Source organism: Gobius niger (genome assembly GCF_951799975.1).
Source record: "Gobius niger genome assembly, chromosome: 20".
Taxonomy (NCBI): Eukaryota; Metazoa; Chordata; class Actinopteri; order Gobiiformes; family Gobiidae; genus Gobius; species Gobius niger.
Window position 1 is genome coordinate 11,833,563 of NC_136871.1, and position 13,907 is coordinate 11,847,469.

Below are 13,907 nucleotides of genomic sequence, written 5' to 3' on the forward strand. Positions count from 1 at the left end.
TTTGTGTCTTGGTTTGTGATTGGGTGTTTGTGATCTGCTATCACGAGCAGCTGAGTTAGCATTTAGTTTTGCTCACATGACACAGCGATTATGAAGAAACCATCTATACCGATGAAGCATGCACACAGACACAAAATCCAGAGACCTTGATCTTCAAAGCAGAGAAGAAACTTGTGCCTGTACACACTGCTAATCTTCCGACCAGGAATCCTGGCTCCCCAAAGTTCCAAAAAAGACAGCAGGCATATTTTCCTTCTGCAGGCTGTTTTAAATATTTGCTGAAGAGTTCGAGCTGACTGAGGTTCAGTGACCGCCCTGAATGTGCATTCCAGATGGGTGTTTGTCACCTGTGATTGACATGCCCCTGGCTGTGGCCTCCACCAATCACATGTGGACTATTGTTGCCCATGGCATAGTGACAGGCTGCATGACAGACACTCACACCTGTGCGGCCATAAGTCTTCCTCTGCCCCTGGCAGGATTTAGTCTGCAGGAGGCTCCCACACTAGCTAATGGACAATGCTGAGGTCATGTGCACACAGATTTGCAGAGAGACACATGCTGGGTAGACAAAACATGGACCAATAACACTGTTGATTTATGTGGTATCTGTAACAGGATAGGTAAATAAGTTAATAAGTAAATAAGTTTCAAAATGTCAGATGGCACAATGAAATCTTTTCTTCATAAAGGAGCTCTAGTTTCCTAACTTACTTTCACTGTACGTTCAAAGTTCATTTTAGATTTTATTTCAGACTTCCAAAACACTTAAAATAAATAGTAGTAGATTAAAAAAGGGTTTATCAATTGTGTATTTAAAAAGACCTGTTTTTTTAACATGTAATACTGAAAATAAAAAGTACCAGACCAAAATCGTGTACAGAATGCCCTATCTATTTTATTCAATTTTTTTTTTTTAAATGGCGTCTTAAGTTTAACTTCATCCTCCTGCAGGTGGATGAGCTCAGTTGCGCTCCAGGGGGAATGATAAGATATTAAAGTGCCTCCCACCCTCTACCACAGGTGGCTTGGCTTATGGGTGAGGGAGGTGGTCGGGGGGGGGGATCAAACAGTAAATATGATGACACACAGGAAGCTTGGGGGAGGAAGGGACCCCTCTGGGAACCAAAGAAACCAGCAAACCTCATAAGGAGCATAAAAAGGGACAGTCTTTAATATCAAGTTGTAATTCACAGTTGGAGTATAGAAAGACGCTTGTGGTAGTCTCAAGTGACAGGGCGTGGCAACTGGCAAATATGAGCTAGAGACACGTGTTGGCAGGCTGTTTAACCAGTGGGGGCATATGATGATGACTGTTTCCCCTGGGACATCAGAAGCCCTTCCTGCGTTACTCTAGTCCAGGGATCCCAAACCTTATTTTTTTCATTATCTATTAAAAAGGTGTATCTGAAAGGTCTATTTTATACCCATGTTAAATATGTATAAGCTTTTACAAATCATTAAATATAGTGTTATTATTTAGTTGTCCTTGAAATCATATTGGGACCTCGAACTGGGTGCTTCGTGACACCCCTTTGGGAATCCCTGCTCAGGTATACTTATCTAATTTCAAGGGCCCATACAATGCTGAATTAACTTTATTGATTTTCATTTGACCATAGTTTACTTAAGATACTGTCTCCTCAAACACTTGCTTAAAAGCAATTGTCTTAGTGTTAGTGTTTTTTTCCAGCTATTGCAGATATTGTTTAGATTTGACCTATAATGCTTCAATTCCTTTTGTGCCAACAGAGTAGAAGCAGTTGTGTGTGGTCAGAAATAGGTAACTTCTATTGCTTGTATTCCATAAACATTATTTTAAGTTTTATACATACTGTAATAGCCTACCAAAGTGAAGGCGTCCAAACATGTTATAAAAGAGCCTGATTAATGCATAATAAAACCTTTAAACAAGTTTGAAGTTACACTCAAGAGGCTGGATTACTTTTTTACAGAGCAGTGAACATATCTGATCACAAGTGGTCTCTGGAGACGCCGAGATACTTATAGCGAGCCACTTGTCACCAGATCACATGTTAATGGCTCGTCTAAACAGCGCCCATATTTGTCATAATCTCCTTATGGCCTGCAACTGTGGGCATACACCCCACAAACTGTAACACAAACACTGTCAACATACAGTAAGTCACTACTAACACTGGCCCAGGAATACATCTGAAACAGCCAAACTTCAAGCATGCTGTAGCACAATCTAATCTGTATAGTACACACACGAATGGATAAACTGGTTGACGCTAACCAAGTTTGACAACGTTGGGTTAAGCAAATATTCATCTGTCTATGGATTATTATGTCTGAGTCTGATCCTACACACTTTAAATGCTATTCTTTACCCATATGAAATTGAATTCACCACAGACTTTTTAATTAACTTCAAAAACACTCTGCACTACTAGTCTATTAATGGCCACTGGTAGCATTGGCCGCCATGGCTGCAGTAGCTCCAACTAGTGGCGGCAGAGAAAGCTAGTTTTGCACTAAAAAGCATTGCTCTTTACACACATTTTAAACAACTGTAAAGCCTGGTTTCCCATGATGTTAAACTTTCTACAGCTATATATTGCTCCTGTGATGACGCAGGGTTAGGTACAATTAAAGAAACCAGACGAGTTTTCGTAAGGTACATTTCGAATTCTTATATATTAATGAGGGCCTTACTTTGCTTGACAGGCCATTAGCATCAGAGCTAAAGGCGCGGGTGCGGTTGCAACCAAACCACACGCCCTGAAGATCCCGCACTACTGCCTGTTTTACGAACATGCTCGGTCGGAGCTGGGTAGGAGGAATCTGTAAATCCACAGTCATTAACGTAAATGGGGAGGAGTGAGCAGAAGGAGTCTACTATTTATTATGTCTATGGTAGAGTTCAGGATTGTGACGTCATATCGCTAAGCATCCGGGACTTGCAGCAATAATAGCCTAAACCAATGTAGATTTTAAAAGGAAAAATACTGGAGTGTTTGTTACACATTAAAACAGCGGGACACTACAGTGAGTTACATGTATTTACCAGCAGTGACTCAGCAGCTAACACAGTTGTTCCACACCTTTTTCCTCCACTTTTTATACTGTTTTAGCGAATATTAGTTTGAGGAAAATGTATGCTAACAGCCACAAACATGTCTGATCTCCGTGGTAACAGTGAATTTTCCCAAACTATTGATAATTGATAGTATTTCGTCTGAAGCTGGCTGAAACCTCTACAGCTTTTCCACTCCAATACATAGGGCAGTTCACCCGCCTGTAACCGCATTATCTGCTTACATGGCTGTAGGAATGAATGTGTGCGAATGGGTGGACAGTTCCTTAAAGGAATAGGCCACCGTTTTTACATACTGAGATATGTTCTTACCTTAGCTTTGACGAGTTCTTTAGGACCTGTCTGGTCTTCCCCCGTGCCTTCAATCACGTAAACACAGCGCAGACGGTGTTAGCATTTAGCCTCTCCTGCTCTCCTCTGTAGCTCCAAAACAGGTCAAGATAGAAGCTACCAAGCTCTTCCACGGTTTCCCTATTTAAATATGGTTACGTGAAGTGTTACACTACAAAGTATAATTACACAAAATTAAACAATGTGGATTTTCTAAGCAGATAAAAGGGGGAACTATAATGTAAGGCGTAGTAATACCAGGAGTAGTTTGGCATCCGCACAGTAAAGTGAAGATTACTGCGCAGTAAAGTGAAGATTACTGCGCGGATTTCGAACTACTCCTGGTATTATTACGCCTTACAATATAGTTCCCCCTTTTATCCGCTTAGAAAATCCACATTGTTTAATTTTGTGTAATTATACTTTGTAGTGTAACACTTCACGTAACCATATTTAAATAGGGAAAACGTGGAAGAGCTTGGTAGCTTCTATCTTGACCTGTTTTGGAGCTATAGTGGAGAGCAGGAGAGGCTAAATGCTAACGCCGTCTGCGCTGTGTTTACGTGACTGAAGGCACGGGTGAAGACCAGACAGGTCCTATAGAACTCGTCAAAGCTAAGGTAAGAACATATCTCAGTATGTAAAAACGGTGGCCTATTCCTTGAATATAACTTACGTTTTATCCACAACAGATGTAGGAAAATGCGATGTAAATCTAACATTTTTGGCACCTGTAGTTCATTTAAAGCGTGTAGTGACAGCAGGAACTTTGAAGTGAGTGCCTATGTACGGTAGCGTGTGACGCAGAGGAGCTGATCGACAGTGTCTGCGAGTGATTTGAGCCGATTTGTGGAACAGTGGAGACAGAGTTGGGGCCTGCACCAGGAGCAGTTGAGGGGGTCAGTGAAATGTGATGGGCCATCCTGACCGTCTTGCCTCCCCCGTTACACGCAGCTGGTTTTGGAATTAGGCTTCCTGCACCCCAAACCCCCCCCCCCTCGTCAGCCTCCATGGAGCTCCTACCCCCCTGGTTTCTTCCCTGTGTGCATGACTGATGGCCAGATGACATCCACACATGTCCCAGTGCTATCTATCAGTCATGTCTATGTTCCAGCTCAGCCTACTCAATTGGCCCGGCGGTTGTGGGATTTCAAGTCTCCTGCTTTGTGCTGCGTCATACTCTCTCGTTTCGGTCTTCCATCGCGCAGTCAGACATGGTGTTTCTTGCCGACTAATGCTCCTGTTCTTCCAAGCGCACGCCCACACGCTCGCGCAAAGCCAGATGTTTTTTGTGAGGAGTGAAGTGGCCTGTGCACACTCAGTCAACCTGTAATCCTTTGTGCAGATCAGCCATTTGAGTCTGCAGACGACACTGACTGTTCGTTTGTAAGTGTATGTATGTACAGTATGTTGTATGTATGTAAGTTACACATTTTGTACGACAAAAAACACTGTGTGAAGAGCTTTGGGTGACTTGTGTCATGTAGAAAAGTACACCGTTTGGAATTTCCCATATTTCTGCCTAAATTGGTCATAAAATGTGGTCTGATCTTCAAAATCTTAATCATAAGGGAGGAACACACAACATCATGTGTGGAGGACAAATGGAACAGCACACCAACATCCAAACCCTATCCCCACGGTGCAGGGAGAATCATGGTGTGGGGCTGTTTTGTTGCCTCAAGGCCTGGACAACTCGCTATCATCAATAGAAAAATTAATTCACAAGTTTATCAAGATATTTTGCAGAAAGACCTGAGACATTCACAACAATGTGGAATAAGTAAGTGAACCTCTGTGTTAAATAGCTGGCTGACCCCTTTTTGCAAAAATTACTGCTTAGTAGTCTTAGACCATTCCTCTTTACAAAACTGCTGCAGTTCAGCGAGATACAGGGGGTGTACTCACTTATTCATCTATGTCCTGTGAATGTTTACATGTTATGGCCAATAAAAATGTATAAATTGAATGTTTGGGTGGTATTAGTTTGAGCAGGCACTGTTTAATCATTCTTATGATTTTGATGACGATCAAACCACATTTTATGAACAATTTAGGCAAAAATGTTAGAAAATTGTGTACTTTTTCTTCCCACTGTAATTGTATGTTGTTTGCACATGCACAGTCCACATCTTTACTTTCATTTGTTTATTTTTATTAGGAATTGAACCATAGACCGTGCAGTAATAGCACAATCAGGCCATTTTTAAAATGACACAATTCACAATTCTATTTGAAAGAATAGAAACTCCAAGTCTCTATTCAGTGTACATTATGTAAAACGCTTTTATTATTAGAAGCTAGGTAATTTAATATCCTTAAAAACATCACATGCTGGGTATTAATTATCCCACACGTTGCAGCCAACAAAGCAGCTTTCTTCCCTAAATTCTTGTTTTTGTTCTCTAAACACTGAAGAGCACCTTCTCTACAGAACAATTATATTACAAAAACTTCCTAAGTACTTTGATATATATATATTTTTTTTTACACAATCTAATGTTGGATGATGGATTAGACAAAGACATTTATCCGGATTGAATGTGATATAACTGATGTTTCCGCGTAAACCAATTGACTTGACTGGGGGAGAAAATAAACCTCCATGCTTATGCGAAGCTTTTGTCAACTGCAAAGCTCTACAAGGTGCCAGGCATGTTAGAGATGTCCCAAACATCCCAACCATTCACACAGTTCCACGTCTGCCCCACCCAGGTCAGCTATTTAACAGAGACAGCCAATGGAGGAGTAACCAGAGGAGCTTCAATACGGCCATAAACCCAAATTAAGTCAGCGCCGTGCATTGCCCTTCTGTGCGAGCCACTTAGGGGCAATTGCTTATGAATAATTTGAACAATTATGAGCCAATATGGATCAAGAGGGAGCTAAAGGGAGAGTCATTAGGGAAGTCGCTCTCAAACTGTGATATGTAAGTAATAAGTCATTTTGTCCTTGATTTGAGAAATCTGTCCAAGGGCAAAATATTAAATTAAGGCAAAGCAACAACAGTTATTTCAAGTCATTTAAGTTTTTTTTTTAATTCTAGTTTTGAGTGCAGTAATTTCTTTTATCTTAATTTAAGTGTTTTTTTGTTTGTTTTTTATTAAACAAAAAAAATCACCATTCAAGATTACTCCTTGCAGGGTGATGCATTTAAGTAGAGTTTTATAGACCTTAGACCTTAGTTCTGGTTTGATCTTGGTCTAGGCCTATATTTTAATTTCATGAGGTGGTACTTAGGTGAAGTGTTTGAGAACCACTGTTGTAGTGTAAGAAGTGTATTTTTTACTACAGTGGGAGGAAAACGTGAGTACACCGTTTGGAATTTCTTACATTTCTGCCTAAATTGGTCATAAAATGTGGTCCGATCTTTATTAAAAACACAAGAATGATTAAACAGTGTGTGCTTGAACTAATACCACCCATACATTTACATTTTATCACATATTTATTGGCCATAACATGTAAACATTCACAGGGCAGGGAGGAATAAGTGAGTACACCCCCTGAATCTCGCTGAACTGCAGCAGTTTTGTATAGAGGAATGGTCCAAGATTCATCCTGTGAGCGTCTAATCTGCAACTACAGAAAAGCAGTTACTGCTGCAAAAGAAGGATCAGCCAGCTATTTAATACAAGGGTTCACTTATTTATTCACATGCTGTTGTGAATGTCTCAGGTTTTTCTGCAAAATATCGAGTTAAACTTGTGATTTCTTTTTTTTCCATTGATGATAGCACGTTGTCCAGGCCCTGAGGCAACAAAACAATAGAAAAGTAATTCACAAATTTAACTAGATATTTTGCAGAAAGACCTGAGACATTCACAACAGCGTGGAATAAGTAAGTGAATCTCTCCTGCGAATATTTACATGTTATGGCCAACATAAATATGATAAAATGTAAATGTTTGGGTTGTATTAATTCAAGCAGACGCAGTTTAATCATTCTTGTGATTTTATTAAAGATCAGACCACATTTTATGACCAATTTAGGAAGAAATGTAAGACATTCCACACGGTGTACTCACTTTTTCCTCCCACTGTATAGTATTTATACGATTATAAAGTAGTATCACATAATAAAATTTCAATAATTGAAAAAGAAAAAAAGAGCACAATGATGAAACCACTGTGCGTAAAACCATGCGATATTCCAATCCCTCAATCAAAAAAAGTGGCATGATATCGCCTCCACTCTCATCTAGCTTTACATTTCCTGTCTGGAGTCGGGCCATGGTGAATTCTGAGATGTTGACACAGATTCGCAGCTCAAATGTTCCTCTTGCCCCCGCCTCACCCTGACTCAACCTGGACGGCCACTCACAACTGTCATCCCGCTGTTGTCAGCCAATCATCTCCCAGAGGAACTGGGCTAAACATAGTCACAGGACATGATGGGAGAGTTCAAGAAGAGTCTAGGATGATAAATGTTCACAGAGAGTTACGGTTCAATTTGGTATTTAACGTCATAGAAACTACCTTTAAAGCTTAAAAGTGACAGTAAAGCTTTGCACGAAAAGGACTTAATCTTAAAATATTCCACTAAAACATGAAATACAATAAAATAGAACCTACTTAAGGGTTAAAGATGAAGTAATGCATTATAAAAATGAAACATTAAATGGAAATAAATGAACTGACTAAATGTGCAGCCCAAAAAAATCATTGTTTGACATTTATTAGTCGATTATCGTGACAGCCTCGTGTTAGTGTGTTCAAACCTTTGTCTCATTTTGAATGGTGTGAATTGCTTTGGTTGAATTTTAGGGTGTCATTTGTGCTGGTAAGTCCCATGTTGCTTTGAATTGTGGTGCCCTGGCGGTGCTTTGCAGGTTTACCGGAGCACGCGGCTGTGAGCTCCGCTGGTCTCTGGGGTATGGCGCACACATGGAAGCACTTAAAAGCTTCACTACACTGCAATTGGCTCCATTACCATAATTACAGCTTTAAAGCCAGAGCAATTTGTATGAGGCATGCACCGGCGCAACCAGCAAGCCTCGGGGCCCTGCAGATCAACAAGCTCCCTTTTACTTTCTAAACACTTCTCTTTGTCTGTACACCCTGGTCCCTGGGCCTGAGCTGGACCCTTCTTCGGTTTCATGGATTGTGTCATGAGAATAGGATTCTCAAATTGGGAGTGACGATAACCAAGGAATGAAGAAGTCACAATGTGAAAGCGTTAATGGGATGGAAAGGATAATTCTGCTTTTGATGGAGATGGAGACAGTAGTAGACCTGAACTTGCTGATTTTGGAGTGAATATATTACAAAGATTTACAAAAGATATGCCTATGCGGAGGCTGTCAATCCTTAGGAACATCCAAAGTCTTTGAATTGAGAAAGAAAAACGGAAGGTGCAGCAAACATAAAAGGCTAAATAATTGGAGAACAGAACACGGGTGAGTAAAATCCCCAAACGAAACTGAATCAAGGCCTCCCTAAATGACCGCCCTCATATATAAGTGGACATATTAGTCACAAGGGTCTGAGGGTATTTTCTAGAGTGGACAGTCCTCAGGGGACCCATTAGACGTGTCCCTTTGTCCGCGGCGCATCATAAACACATCACAACACTCAAATAAAGCCCTCCACCGGACCCCTGCAACACCTTAATCAATACTAGGAGCGCACCAGGAAAAGCTTTTATACTTCTCATTTTTCAGCTGCGGTTATAAATTGTTGCCCTCGGGCGGCACCGCTATCATTGGACGTGATTACTGTGGTTAAATCAAATCATCTAAAATACAGGGCTTTTAGATATGGGGCCGTGTAAAGAGGCTTTTAAACAATCACCAGTGCTTTTGAATGCAGTGGGTTCAGAGAGTTTTCGGACCATTATTTCTCGTTTATTGCGAAGAAGTCTGAAAATAACGTCTTACTAATTTGTTTTCTATTGGTAAAAAAAATCCCCAAACAATTGTTACCCATTAATGATGCATTAAGAATAGGAATTGTATTATTTTTCATAATTTATGTGCTGTTATCACTCAATATAGGTTTGTGATCAAGTTCATTCAATACCCATGATGCAGAAAGGTACAGTACTGTATTTGTGCAGATGCTTTGAATATCAAAAAGGTATAGGTTTCAGCCTAATAAAAAGAATGACTAAAGAGATATGAACATTAGCCAAGCCTAGACCTAGAGATGTGTCCTGGCTCCTGGGTCCCAGAGTCATTGAAGGATGGGTCAAATGCAAAGAACGAATTTCCTCTCAGGTCCATTAAAACATCTGTTCACAATATCACAGAAACTTCCCAGGAAAGCCCTTGAGTCTCCCTCACGTCGCAGAGGACTAGGGGGTGGGGCTGCTCACTGGTCGTCAACGCGAAGGCCGTTGAGAAGAAGACAGAGAAAATAGGGGTGTGATGATGGATGGATGGTTTCTCTGCTTCCTGTTCCTCACAAAGACACTGTTTAGTCTTTCTCCGATAAGCTTCCGTTCCCAACCACCACTTCTCCAGCACTCGTTCCTCGACATGACAGCTGTGCCAGAGCAGGTGACGGCCTCAGCGGAGTCACACGCACAGCGGCGGCAACTCAACAATGTGGCCATATGTCAACTTCGCCAAAAGCTCAATAGAAGCGATACGGTTTGACTTTTCGACCATCATTTAAGTTAAGAATATTAAGATGACGCTCAGGCCTCAGTTGGTAGAGCGGGATGTCCTTGGGTAAGAAGCTTCGCCCAACTTTCCAGCTTCTGCGCACCCGTTCCTGAAAAGATGCACAAACCAATGCAGATCGGTGGCCAAGCTGGTGATGGCCAGTCAAAGAACTGCGCTGTACAGTAGCGAGAAAAATGTGCTGTGACAGGCGTGTGGTCAACCCAGCAGCCAGCAGAACCGCCTCGTGTGGCAGTCCTCCCCACAGAAGCTGAGGTCCACTGTACAAGAGCGCTCTGTATTCAGCCTGCAGCTCTGCACAGGAAACCAAGGGGACACGCTCCAAAATCCACTTGCCTTCACGCAGATTCAACCCCTCCGTCACCCTCACCACCGTCGAGCTCTACCCTGTCTCACGATGAGCGCGATTTGAGATGAACTCTTCAGTTTTAACACTTGATGATGAGATGTACAGTATGTTTCTATCAGGAGTGGCCGCACCAATCAAATCAAGTGCAATTCAAAAGTCAATGGGAGTGAATAGGTACAATTCAAAACTGAAGAACTCAAGTAGTGGAAAATACCTCAAACTCAGACTGAGAAAAAGCAGTGAAGAAGTACACCGCTGTGCAAAAATGTTCCGACAGGTGTGAAGCAACGCAAGTGGAATACCCTGAGGGGAGTGACTGACTGCATTTTTGTGCAGAGCAGAACAGTGAGACCTGGAAGAGATGACATGCCCCCAAACGATCCTGATCTCAATACTGTGGGACTACAATGAGAAACTGAAGGATTTGAGGCAGTCTGCTCAAGATTAGTGTTTCGTTTTACTGTCATTTGTAAGGCTATACAGCCATGTGTCACGGGCAGGCAAATTGGTATGAGTGTGTATTGTGAAAAATGGAAAAGGTACAGGGAATAACTTGGGAGAAGAGAGAGATTGAGGCAAACAAAGTCAGAAAACGTGCAATGTTGAGAAAGGGTTCTTGTCAAAAACTGCACTGGTCCAGGAACATGTTTGGTCAGTGAGTGAATCAGGGAATCAGTTTAACAAATGATTGACAATTGCAAATTCCTCCATTAGAAATCCTACAAATACCCTTCTTTTACAAGCCTGTATAGCTCCAGCAGTTGTTGCATATTCTGTGTATACAGTACTTTCTAATCTCATCTTTTCCCATGGTTTTAATCCCATCCCATCTCTGAGGATACCTGTGGGCCCGTGAAACCCAGCGCTGGCCTTATACAGTTAGAAGTGCGGCTCGCTGAAGCGACCCAGTCTCTTTGCTTGTGCTAAAGGACAGCAGCTGCAATTCAACCTCTGTTTACAGGAAGCCTTTGTACTGCGCTGTTCCACCTCCAGCCAGACAGCTTCTCACAACAGATCTCGACCGCCCCAGTGTTTTGTTAATTCCTATTTGTCAAGCTTGGTGTAAGGGAGGGAACACTGCGTCTTGTCCCGAAGACCGTTGCTCCACGTGAACAATATGCGTGTCTATACGGGGGCCGACGCTGAACTCTCTAGCCTTAACACAGACGCCCACTCGCAGGACGCCATGAGGAAAGCCAGACATACAGTAGAGCCTGCCAAAGTGGGAAACAAAACAAAAAAAAAAGGAGCAGGAGGAGATATCATCGCACAGAGTGAGTTCCAGTGAGGTTGGATGGGACAGAAGCATATCACAGCTGATCTTTAGTTTATCTAAAATGAGTGAAAGGGTGAAAGGGAATGTCCTGTCTGTGATTGTTATTCCTACAAGTTCATGGCTAAATAAAAAATAGATTCGGTGAAGGACAAAAAGTAAAGTTTCCAAAATATAAATCTATGTATTTGCTAGACTGCATGACAATTACATTGATTCAAGGTTAAAGGCTTATTGAAACAAAACCAAATCTAAATCTTTGAACTTTGAAGTATGACGTTTAGTAGCTTTACAGCTTAATGAGAACTGAGAGGAAACACAACTGCAATATGGCTCTATGGTGAAGCTACACTGACAGGCCCGGTTGTGGATATTTCTGAGCGTTTGTGAAAGCCATCACCAAGGTTCATCACTAAAGCCCATTTCCACTGACGGGCCTTGCTCAGCCCAGAGCCTGGTCTACCTCTGTCAGGCAAGTGTCCCCACTTCCCAGGCCGGGACTAATCCTGGCTGACGCAGGCACACATTTTGGGACCTTTTACAGGCCGTGGCCAAAGCGCGCTGAGCTGATGCTAGCGTGTCATGAACAGATTGCTGGCCTCTGTAGCTTACCTTCATAGTTCGTCTTTTAGCTGCTTCTTTCTTGTAGTATTTGCCTTGGCACCAAAGGGCATTATTTCTCCACACTGTCATTGTTCTTATTGCAGCTCACAAAACCTTCCATCGTTGTTTTGTTTTTCCTTCAGTAATGATGATTCTAGCGTGCGTATCGGTGGAAACTGCGGTCCATTATTAAGCAGGAAACCCTGGCGTGTACTGGGTAAAGTAGATACGCGAGCAAGGTACTTTGACCAAGCCGCACTGAATAGAAGCATGGCACCGTGGCAGTGAGTGAATGAATAATACAAGTGTATTGAAATGTCCAGAAAAGCGCTAAATAAAGCCAATGTTTATTATTAGGCTATATAATTTATTAATTGGAAAAATAATTGGAAATATATCCTGCAAACTAAATTCCCTCGTGTGCTATGAGTACTTCAACGAGGGAAAGCACCCTTATTCCTGATTCCCAAGCATTTTGTGAACAGGAAGGTCGACAAAAGACAGTGGACTTTCTGGCTCACATCTAAGCATTAACACTAACCATTCACACAAACACGTCTGCCCGGTACTGGCCACGATCCGGAGCAGGGTGACGGATGGGGGCTTGGCTCGCTCTACTGTCCCGGTGCTGCCTTTGTGAAACTCGCTCAGCTCTAGGGCCTGCGACACATCACCTGACAATACTGTTTAAAAGACGCTGCCAGACGAGGTGGTATACGCCTCGAGTGTGCAGAGGTGTATACCTTAGCGAGCGTGATCCGGGTCTTGGTTGAGTCCAGCGGGGTGGTAACAAATGCTCCCACGGCGCCTACAAAGACAGAGGCATTTAGAAAAACCAAGGCCTCCCATAACTCTCACAGGAGTCGTACGAAAGAAACCGGAGCCATTAAAACACGGCCTGTTGTGAACTGAAGCACAGCACTTAAACTTAAATTTTAAATTAAAAAGTGTATTCCTGTTTTAGACCTTCATGTAACCAGATAAACCACACTCTTGGCTATACTGGTGCAAAAATAGGCTGCAGAAACCCAAACACTTGCGCCTAACCTTTTGTTGTTGTGTGTTAAATTAAAATTATAATCTTCCCCTTTTACAACCGTTCCCATTATGTGAGCGCATAAACCCCCCCCCCCCCCCCCCTTTACACCAATACAATCCTTCCCTTAGGAGTTTTATAGACCATGCTACACCCTGACTTCCCCCCCAGTCGCTGTAAACTGGAAGCCGGAGGGTTCCAGAAGTGTTTGCGCTGAGCCAAAGAGTGTGTTAAAGTCTGCCTGTGTCACTTTGCCACAATCATAGCAACTGTTCTCTGTAAACATATCCACCAAGCCACCGAGAAGCAAAGCGCCTGTAATTGAGCAGGCGACCCAAAGCATTAGGATCAGCCCACATATTACATTTTATTGGTCGCTGCTGCTTTTTATAATGATGAATATTTTTGCGCTGCTGCTCGGGTAGAGACAAGATACGACCTGTTTTTTTTCCTTTTTTTTTCTGTTTTATGCGAGCTATTTTGTCATCTTTGGACCAGCCATAAAAAAAGGATGCGTATAACCCCGATAAATTTCTCACTTGGAGCGCAGAATTTAAGGATCTAAAATTGGCCAGGAAAATTGCCACCTGATCTGAGCTGAGATAAATCGAAAGTGATGCAATCCGGGG